Consider the following 9181-nt stretch of genomic DNA (forward strand, 5'->3'; position numbering starts at 1 on the left):
GCCACATCCACTGGAGCTGGCAGGTTCAAATCCACCCTGGCCTGCCAAACAATGATGACAATAACAACCAAAAAATATCTAGGCGTTGTGGCAGGGGTCTGTAGTCCCATCTACTTGGGAGACTGAGGCAAGAGAATTGCTTAAGCCCAAGAGTTGGAGTTTGCTGTGAGCTGTAATGCCACAGCACTCTACCAGGGTGACATAGGAACACTCTATCTGGAAAAAAAAAAAAAGAAAGAAAAGAAAATAGGACTATCTAAATGATTTGAGGAATTAACAGAAAGCAATGACTATACAACAATAATTTAAATATATTGTTTTTAGGCAGAAGGGGCTAAGATTTCCTCAGTGGTAATAAAGAAATACACTGAATTTTAAAATCTATTTTAATACAGAATGATCAGTTTCTAACGAGTGATAATGTATCACCTGTTCCTTAATATAATGTGTAATTATATTAAATTTCTTTGAAACTAGGGAAAAATATTGTCAATTATGAAATGGTGGTTAATTTTCTGTGGATTATGTTTGTATATATACATATGTTCTAATATTATCAAATATTATGCTGTCTGAGTGTATGTTATCAATAATAATTTTTTAATTCATCTCATAAAATGTTTTTATGTAATTGCTTAGGTCCAAAATTTATCCTTCAAGGAAAGTAATGGAAATGTTAATGGATTCTTTTGAATACAAATTTCTGATAACTTTAGAGATCATAGACTATAGGATTAAAAGCACACGTCCATGACTTTAATTACAAAGCTAAAACAGAACAGAAATTAATTACACAGAACTAAACTAATTTTTTAATGACTTTTTGTTTAAAACATTGCTGATTCTTTGTATTCTGATTTCCAGAAGTCAAGAAAATTCTTTTCCATCTTTTGAGCTATTTACAGCTTTCAGCAATGTAGGTACTTATAAAGAATATTTGAAACATTTATTTTTCCTTCTCCTTGACTTCTCTGGAATTTGGAAACCATTTGTAAGTAGTCTTAATTTCTGACAGTATAGTTATTTACATAAGTTCAATAAGAATCTATTTTCTGGGTGGTGCCTGTGGCTCAAGGAGTAGGTCACTGGCCTCATAAGCTGGTATGGTGGGTTCAAGCACAGCCCCGGACAAAACTGCCAAAAAAAAAAAAAAAAAAATCTATTTTCTTCTACAGGACAAAATACAAGATAATGGTTATTTTACCAAGGCTTTGACTAGAATGACATTTTTTGAGGTGGCCAGAGGTCACCTGGTTCAGAGGTGTTGAGGAATTAAGGTTGACTTTATAAGGCCAATAAATAACCCAATGGAAAAACTGGCCAGATACCTCATTGATAACATTTCTTGATCTGTGGTGAGTAAAAAATGTTACTTTCTCACAGTTGTGGGAATTCTAATTTGCTTTGGGACCTTGAGAGAAGAGGAATTCACCCAATGTATACAGGTATCTAATGGCACAGATGAAACTTGGGCTCGTGAGAGGCTTTTAAATCTAACTTGAGATTCCTTATAAAAGGTTCCAGCAAAGCCAGTTTTAAAAGAAAGAAAAGTTCTAGATGGCTAATAATTATTCTTATTGCACTTTATGTAAATGATCAGACCCAGTATACTGAAAGTACAGTTTATTTGGGCAATTAAATTGATTTTGCTGTAAACTGTTTGTAGTAAAATGGAAAATCAGAGGAAGAAAAATATGTTTCAAAAATAAGAAACTGTGGAGTCTGAGGTGAGTGTTCTCATCCTGAATTTGGCTGTACTTTTTGAGGCATGTCCAGCCCATGGAACTACAGTTATGATTGAGGCTATTGTAAATCCCAAGACCAACTCCCTTGCTGATGCCCACCTCACCAAGAAACTGTTGCACCTCCTTCAGCAGTCATGTAACTATAAGCAGCTTTGGAAAGGAGCCACTGAGGCCATCAAAACCGTCAACAGGGGTATCTCTGAGTTCTGCAGATGCTGAGCCACCGGAGATCATTCTGCACGTCCCATTGCTATGTGAAGACAAGAATGTGCCCTATGTGTTTGTGCACTCCAAGCAAGCCTTAGGGAGGCCCTGTGGGGTCTCCAGGCCTGTCACTGCATGTTCTGTCACTATCAAAGAAGACTCACAGCTGAAGCAGCAGATCCAGTCCATTCAGTAGTACATCGAAAGGCTCTTAGTCTAAACTGGTGGCCTCTTCCACACTCACCCTGCTCACTCCTCCCCCTGAGCTTGTGTATCATATTGTCTATATTAGCAGGTAGTATTTTCAGCTACTCTCTATTGTTATAAAACATTGTACTAAAAAAAACAAACAAACAAAACTGTGGCTCACCTGTATTAGATTCTAGCCTTGTCTGCAATGCCAGATCATAGAATGAGACATAGCTATTTAACTAAAATGATCTGTTAATAGTACTAAGAAACTGGCCAAAGAATGTAGAATTATATACAGTAGTCATATTTGCTCCAATTTGTTCTTTTTTCCCCTCTGCTTCTTAGCCCTGAGATAACATATTAGGTTTGAATATGTAAAATCTTTTAATTTCAAAGTGGGCACTGAGAAAAAAAACAAAGTTAAAAATATTTACCCCAATGTATATGTCTCTGACATATTTTGGGATGACTGCCCCAGAAGTAACATTATAAAAGCTTGCCGAGAATACTTGTCCAAATGTGCAGACTATATGCCAAAAGAAATGTGATTAGTGATTTGTCTTTAAGACTGATGGTAAAAAAGCCTTAAGGCTCAACAAAGATTTCCTGTGACCAAACTGGAAGGAATCTGTGCAGTATTAAATACTATCAGCTGTGTCTATATAGATAACGTCAAGAGAAATTGAAGCCTGAATAAAATTTCCCACTAGGCTTAGTGCCTATAGCTCAGCAGCTAGGGCACCAGCCACATACACCAGAGCTGCCAAACAATGATAACTATAACCAGAAAATAGCCAGGCATTGTGGCAGGCGCCTGTAGTCCCAGCTACTCAGGAGGTTGAGGCAAGAGAATCACTTAAGCCCAAGAGTTTGAGGTTGTTGTGAGCTATGATGCTACAGCACTCTACCCAGGGTGACATAGTGAGACTCTGTCTCAAAAAAAAAAAAAAATTCCCACTAAATGATGTGGCTACAACATGGCCTCATAAGTGGCCCCACACTTAACTGATTTTCAGGAATATTCACTTGAATAGCCCAAAACTTTATATTAGTTCTATAGAGACTCTTTTTTTCTCTTAAATTTTTATTAAATCATAACTATGTACATTAATGCATTTATGGGGTACAATGTGCTGGTTTTATATACAATTTGAAATGCTTACATCAATCTGGTTAACATAGCCTTCACCTCACTTAATTATTGTGTTAATATATTTATCCTCTACTCTATATTAATAGATTTCACAGGTACCCTTGCAATATGTACCATAGGTGAGGTCCCACCGATTACCTCCCTCCATCTGTCCTCCCCTTTCCTCTCCCCTCACCCTTCTTTTCCTTCCTTCAACCTGGGCTATAGAGACTCTTAAAACTAAGTATTATCTTAAGAACTCTGCTAAGACTGTAAAAAAAGAATACTAATGTTTTCATTGTGCAAACCTTAGGCTCAAAACCCAGAACTTACAGATATTTGTAGGTGACTGCTAAATGGTTTCATTCTTTTCTTTTTTTCTGAGTTTACAATTTATTGAGGTGACACATAATTTGAAAGGTTAGTTATAATATTTTTAATAATTGCAGTGATTGGAGTTTGTACAAGGTCTTTATGGAGCACTATGTGTGTGTCTTCTCATCGATAGTGTAAATGGTTTCATTCTTTTACACTTGATACAGCCCTGACTTCATCCCTGTCAGTGTAAACAAGCCAGATTGAACCTCTGTTTACTTTTTTACCCTGGAGGAGTTTTTGAGATATATTTTCCAGATCCTGCATTCCAGTAATGGAGCCATGAAAACCAAGGAACTGACTCAGCTGGCCTTGGACCTACTACCCATGATGCCTTCCCAAATTTCTCAAGGCCTCCAACAAATGACCTTTGATTTCTGTTATGGCAAGCCTAGCTACTTCCTCAGCTACACTGTGCCACCCTCCGAATTGCTGAAGAAGAGGTCCCTTGCCCTGCTTCCTGAAACCTACATGCATTCTAGCTGGTACCCAGATTATCTTCAGGACTTGGGGAAAAAGGCCTGATGAACTCAAGGGAAACTGGCCTTTCCCTTTTGACTGGCCTTTGAACATCCTACTTGCAACTCCTATAATAGTCAAATTGTCTGGATTACAACATTCCCACATCTAGTCTTATGTCTCTGAGAAAAAGCAGCAAACTCAAGCTGGACTAGTGGACTACAGAACTGTGCAGAAATGAGGGTTAAAAACTTCAGTTGTTGGGACAGAAAGTATGTTAATCTTAGACATCTTTGTTTGTTATTGTTTAATGTGTCTTTAGTTGTCTTTTATTAACTGTGTTTCATGTTGTTCCTAGTATAACTTTAAACCTGTCCCTTTCCTGAATAAATTCAATCCCAGGACAAGTGCAAGAATTCGTAGTCATTATTCCTATTTAAAATCTATTTCATAGGGCAGTGCCTATAGCTCAGTGGGTAGGGTGCTGCTGGCCACAAACACCCAGGTTGGTGGGTTTGAACCCAGCTGGGGCCGGCCAAACAACAATGACAACAACAACAACAACAACCTAGCCGGGCATTGTTGTGAGTGCCTGTAGTCCCAGCTACTTGGGAGGCTGAGGCAAGAGAATTGCTTTCGCCCAAGAGTTTGAGGTTTCTGTGAGCTGTGATGCCATAGCACTCTACTAAGGGCAACATAGTAAGACTCTGTCACAAAAAAAATCTATTTCATAGATATGAAATGTGGTAGGTAATAGGAGTAGGGAATGAAAGTACATGAGTACATGTAGGGAGAATAAAATGGAATCCGTCAGGCTAGGGCTGACATGACGCAGCTGGTCTGGTCAGTTTAAGTCCTGCCTGATGGTCACCTTCTGTCTCCCATTCTCACCGTTTGGTAAATTTAGCTCCCACCCTAAAGATGCCTATCTTGAGTAGTTTAGGTGGCTTGATTTAGGACATTAACTTTTGAATTAGAATATTGTTTTATGCCATAATTATTGTTTACTATGGTTCATGGGCTTTGCTGATTATTTTTTAAGATAAGGGTTAACATGGTCTTCACTTTGAACTTAAATGTATAAAACTGTGACATTGGAAATGGAAGATCAGAACAGTCTTGGAGAGGCTACTCACTTTCTCTAGAATCCTAGCCTTTTGACAAATAAAGTTTGGTAGACCTATCTCTGTCTCTACATATTGGCTGACAGTGATAGGTGGCAGGACGCTCTTAGTCCAGTAACACTTTGGTCCTGGAAAATAGCTATAGTTAAATATTTCCATCCAACCAATTTTGTGTTCTGAGAAAAGGCTTACTTGCTGAAGGGAGTCAAGAAATTTTAACCCAAAATATAACTTCTTGAGAGTATTTTGAATAACAGGCCAATTGAGATCAAAGAAGCATGGAAGGGCCTTTTTCTCTATCTTCATAAACCAGAGTAACAGATCTAAAGAATAATGGACTTTCCTTTCTCTCCCTGTTACCTCAGTACCTTATAGGGAAAACCTATCAAGAATGCAACCAGACATGGCCCAAATTATTTTAAACACTATGTCTTTCTCTCAGGTTTATTTGTAAGTCATTCTGTTTCCCCCATTCATTCTTTCTCCCAGGTCTATTCATTTTCCTTAACAACTGTTTATTGCCCCTAAACAGAAATACCTGTATTCCTCACCTCTCCCTCCCCTCTGAAAGGACAGGTAAAAATATCTGAACTTTATTGGGATATTGAGTAATCACTCTGATTCTCCTCACATACATGGTTAAATAAACTTGTCTCTTGTTAATCTGCCTTACTTGTAAATTGATCTATCAGCAAATTTTTGAGGCTAAAGGAAAGTTTCCTTCCATTCCTGCATTACAAAGATCCACTCTTAACCATACAGCTTGGGTAAGACTCATGTCTCCTTCTTTAATTGATGGTAGGCCAGACACAGACCCTTTGAATTCCCATTCTTTGCCTCATAAAAGATTAGCTGAACTGTTTACAGGCACTGATCAATAGAAACAAAACGATTATTATCTTCAGCAAACATTACTTAAGCTTCTCTTCTTTATACATGTTCCTGAATTTGACCTACTTTTCTCCTGACTCAGTATACAACTCTTCATAAGAATTAACTGACTTCGGGGAAAATATTCCTTGAATATCTTAATGTTTTCATACTGGTCTCTTTGTAGCCTTGCTGACTTTCCCCTGAAAAAGAAAATTTCTATATGCCTAGATTTTAAGATGCTTGTACCTTTTATGGTTGGATTCTTCTCCATGTTTCAACAGTCTTTTTTCTTTGGTTGCAATAATCTTTTTGAATAAAGTTTCTCTTTACCTACATCCGGATTTGCTTTTATTTGATAATAAAAATTACCAAATTGGGCTCAGCGCCTATAGCTCACCGGCTTGGGACCAGGCCACATACACAGGAGCTGGTGGGTTCAAACCCAGCCCAGGCCTGCCAAACAACAATGACAACTACAACCAAAAAATAGCCGGGCATTGTGGTGGGTGCCTTTAGTCCCAGCTACTAGGGCAACTGAGGCAAGAGCATCGCTTAAGCCCAAGAGTTAAAGGTTGTTGTGAGCTGTTGCACCATGGCACTCTATTGAGGGCGACATAGTGAGACTGTCTCAAAAAAATAAATAAAATGAAAATTACCAAATTGTTTTGTGTATGCTTAGATTATGTATTCCATCTTCTCCCAGTTTTGTAGGTATTTTTTCAGAGAATGATGATGACAAATTCATGTTTGTGTTCTCAGCCTGTCTTAATCTCCCTCTGTGTCTGACTGATTCCTAAAATGGTTTACATCAGTTTCTGTTTCAGTTCCTAAGCTTGTTGTGTCTCTCTGTCTAATCTCTTTCCCAAGTTTTCCTCACCTACCTGTCTCTTGAGGCTCAGTTCCAGTCTGCCGGTTGCTGCAGAGAAATCTGCATGAAGAGTAGGTTCTTTTCTATTCCTGTAGGCAAGAGAATCGCTTAAGCCCAAGAGTTTGAGGTTGCTGTGAGCTATGACACCACAACATTCTCCCAAGGGTGACAACGTGAGATTCTGTCTCAAAACAAAAAAAAAAAAAAAAGAAAGAAAGAAAGAAAAGAAAAGAAAAAAGAGTAAGTTCCCGACTCACAGCTGCTAACTCTACACCTCCACCCCAGGCTTTGGCTTGGTATTGTGAGAGAAGTAAATTTATCCAGGAAGCAGGAAGTGCAAAGCTGGTTTCACTTTTCTTTGCTGTTTTTTTTTTTTTTCTTTTACAAAAAGTCAGCCGATTAAAAGGAAACCCGTTTATATTTTGTCATGAAACCTGGATTTAAAATTACCAAGAACTGTCGCGAGCAAGCGAGCAGATGGATGCAAGACTGCAGGAGCAGAGCAATCCTTAAATCAAAGGAACTAGTTTCTTCAAGCTCCTCTGGCAGTGATTCAGACAGTGAAGTTGACAAAAAGTTAAAGAGGAAAAAGCAAGTTGCTCTAGAGAAACCTGTGAAGAAGCAAAAGACTGGTGAAACTTCAAGAGCTCTGTCATCTTTCAAACAGAGCAGCAGCAGCAGAGATGATAACATGTTTCAGATTGGGAATATGAGGTACATTAGTGTCTAGGACTTTAAAGGGAAAGTTCTTATTAATATTAGAGAATATTGGATGGATCCAGAAGGTGAAATGAAACTAGGAAGGAAAGATATTTCTTTAAATCCGGAGCAGTGGAGCCAGCTGAAGGAACAGATTTCTGACATTGACGATGCAGTAAGAAAACTGTAAAATCCGAGCCATACAAAACCTGTACTGTTCTAGTTGTTTTAATCTGTCTTTTTACATTGGCTTTGTTTTCTAAATGTGCTCCAAGCTATTGTATGTTTGGATTGCGGAACAATTTGTACGATGAATACTTTTTTTTAATGTGCATTATTAAAAATGTTCTGAGTGAAAAAAAAAAATTACCAAGAACTGAAGTACACTCTTAATAGTAGTCTGTACTAAAGGAACTATTCAAAATCAAATAATTCTGAGTTTATGTTGTCTTTCTATAAAATCTAAGAAGCCAGTAATGAAATTTAACCTAGGTTCTGTAATTAACATTTCAGTATTTTATCATACTTAGAAATGACTGAAATATTTCATGAGTAAAACTTAAAGGTGCTGAAAAAGATTTTTAAAACTATGAGAAGTTCACTTATAAACTGCTATCCCATTTACAATTCACCTGATTTACTCATTCTTAACAAATGTACTTGAATTGTTCATTAAACAAAACTGGAGATCATCTAAAGTTATTTGCCTGTTAACCAATTTTACAGCTTGCAAATGTTAGGTAGTTTTCACCTAGGTAAGAACCCTAAAGTTTAAGTACATAGGTATTTTGCTGATCAAAAAGTGTAGCTATTTTCATTAAACCATCAATATTAAACTACTCTTATTTACCAAACATTTATCCAAGTCATGTGAACTGCAAGGCATTACAATATTTTTAAGAGCCTTCTTTTTTTTTTTCCTTTAAGGCAATTACTTAGAGCTCTTCTATATATTTTGGTAGAGAAATATAACATACACATAATACATATATCCATATGGACACAGAGAAACACAGATCAAAACAAATATTATAGCTATTACTGAGAGTATTCATTTGGCAGTTTTTGAAGATTCCACACCCTGTTCCTTTCCTTTAGGTAATTGTTAGCTAGGAGACCCTAACTTTGGACTTCCTAAGGCATGGTTCTCAGGTGAAGCAAGACAGAAAATTTACAGAACTTAGATATAAACACAATTATTTGCCCAAAGATAAAGAAGGATATAGCTGAAGGCCCAGTAAAGACGATATGGTCAGGACAAGTAACTTAAACAAAAACAAAGGTAAAGTTTGTTATGTGAACTTTAAGCGAATGCCTCTCCCTGCCATTGGAAAAGTTTCTAGTGGTTGAGTTGTAGAAAGATGGATGCCCTTACAAATGGAGACTTTCAATATAGATGTAATTTATTTATTTTATTTTATTTTATTTTTTGAGACAGAACCTCAAGCTGTCCCCCTGGGTAGAGTGCTATGGCATCACAGCTCACAGCAACCTCCAACTCCTGGGCTCA

General features: G+C 37.3%; 1 protein-coding gene and 2 pseudogenes across 4 annotated transcripts in view; 2 read left to right on the forward strand and 1 right to left on the reverse strand.

The window, feature by feature from the left end:
• Positions 1–7266, reverse strand: part of LOC100959997 (interferon-induced very large GTPase 1-like) — a 29392-nt gene extending 22126 nt beyond the window's left edge. For 2 of the 3 annotated variants that reach the window (XM_023514001.1, XM_023513936.1), the window contains exon 1: positions 6986–7112. The gene's annotated coding sequence lies outside the window, so the exon portion shown is untranslated. Of the gene's footprint in view, positions 1–6985; positions 7113–7229 lie in introns of those variants that run through there. The other variant, XM_023513969.1, reaches the window with a different exon arrangement.
• Positions 1665–2169, forward strand: LOC100960306 (annotated as a pseudogene).
• Positions 7267–7341: 75 nt separating the features above from the next.
• On the forward strand, positions 7342–8022 carry LOC100949498 (annotated as a pseudogene). The gene has a single exon (XR_002773689.1). The product of XR_002773689.1 is annotated as an activated RNA polymerase II transcriptional coactivator p15 pseudogene (transcript).
• The last annotated feature ends 1159 nt before the right edge of the window (positions 8023–9181 follow it).

This window comes from Otolemur garnettii, unplaced genomic scaffold (genome assembly GCF_000181295.1).
Source record: "Otolemur garnettii isolate 467f Iridium unplaced genomic scaffold, OtoGar3 scaffold00001, whole genome shotgun sequence".
Classification (NCBI taxonomy): domain Eukaryota; kingdom Metazoa; phylum Chordata; class Mammalia; order Primates; family Galagidae; genus Otolemur; species Otolemur garnettii.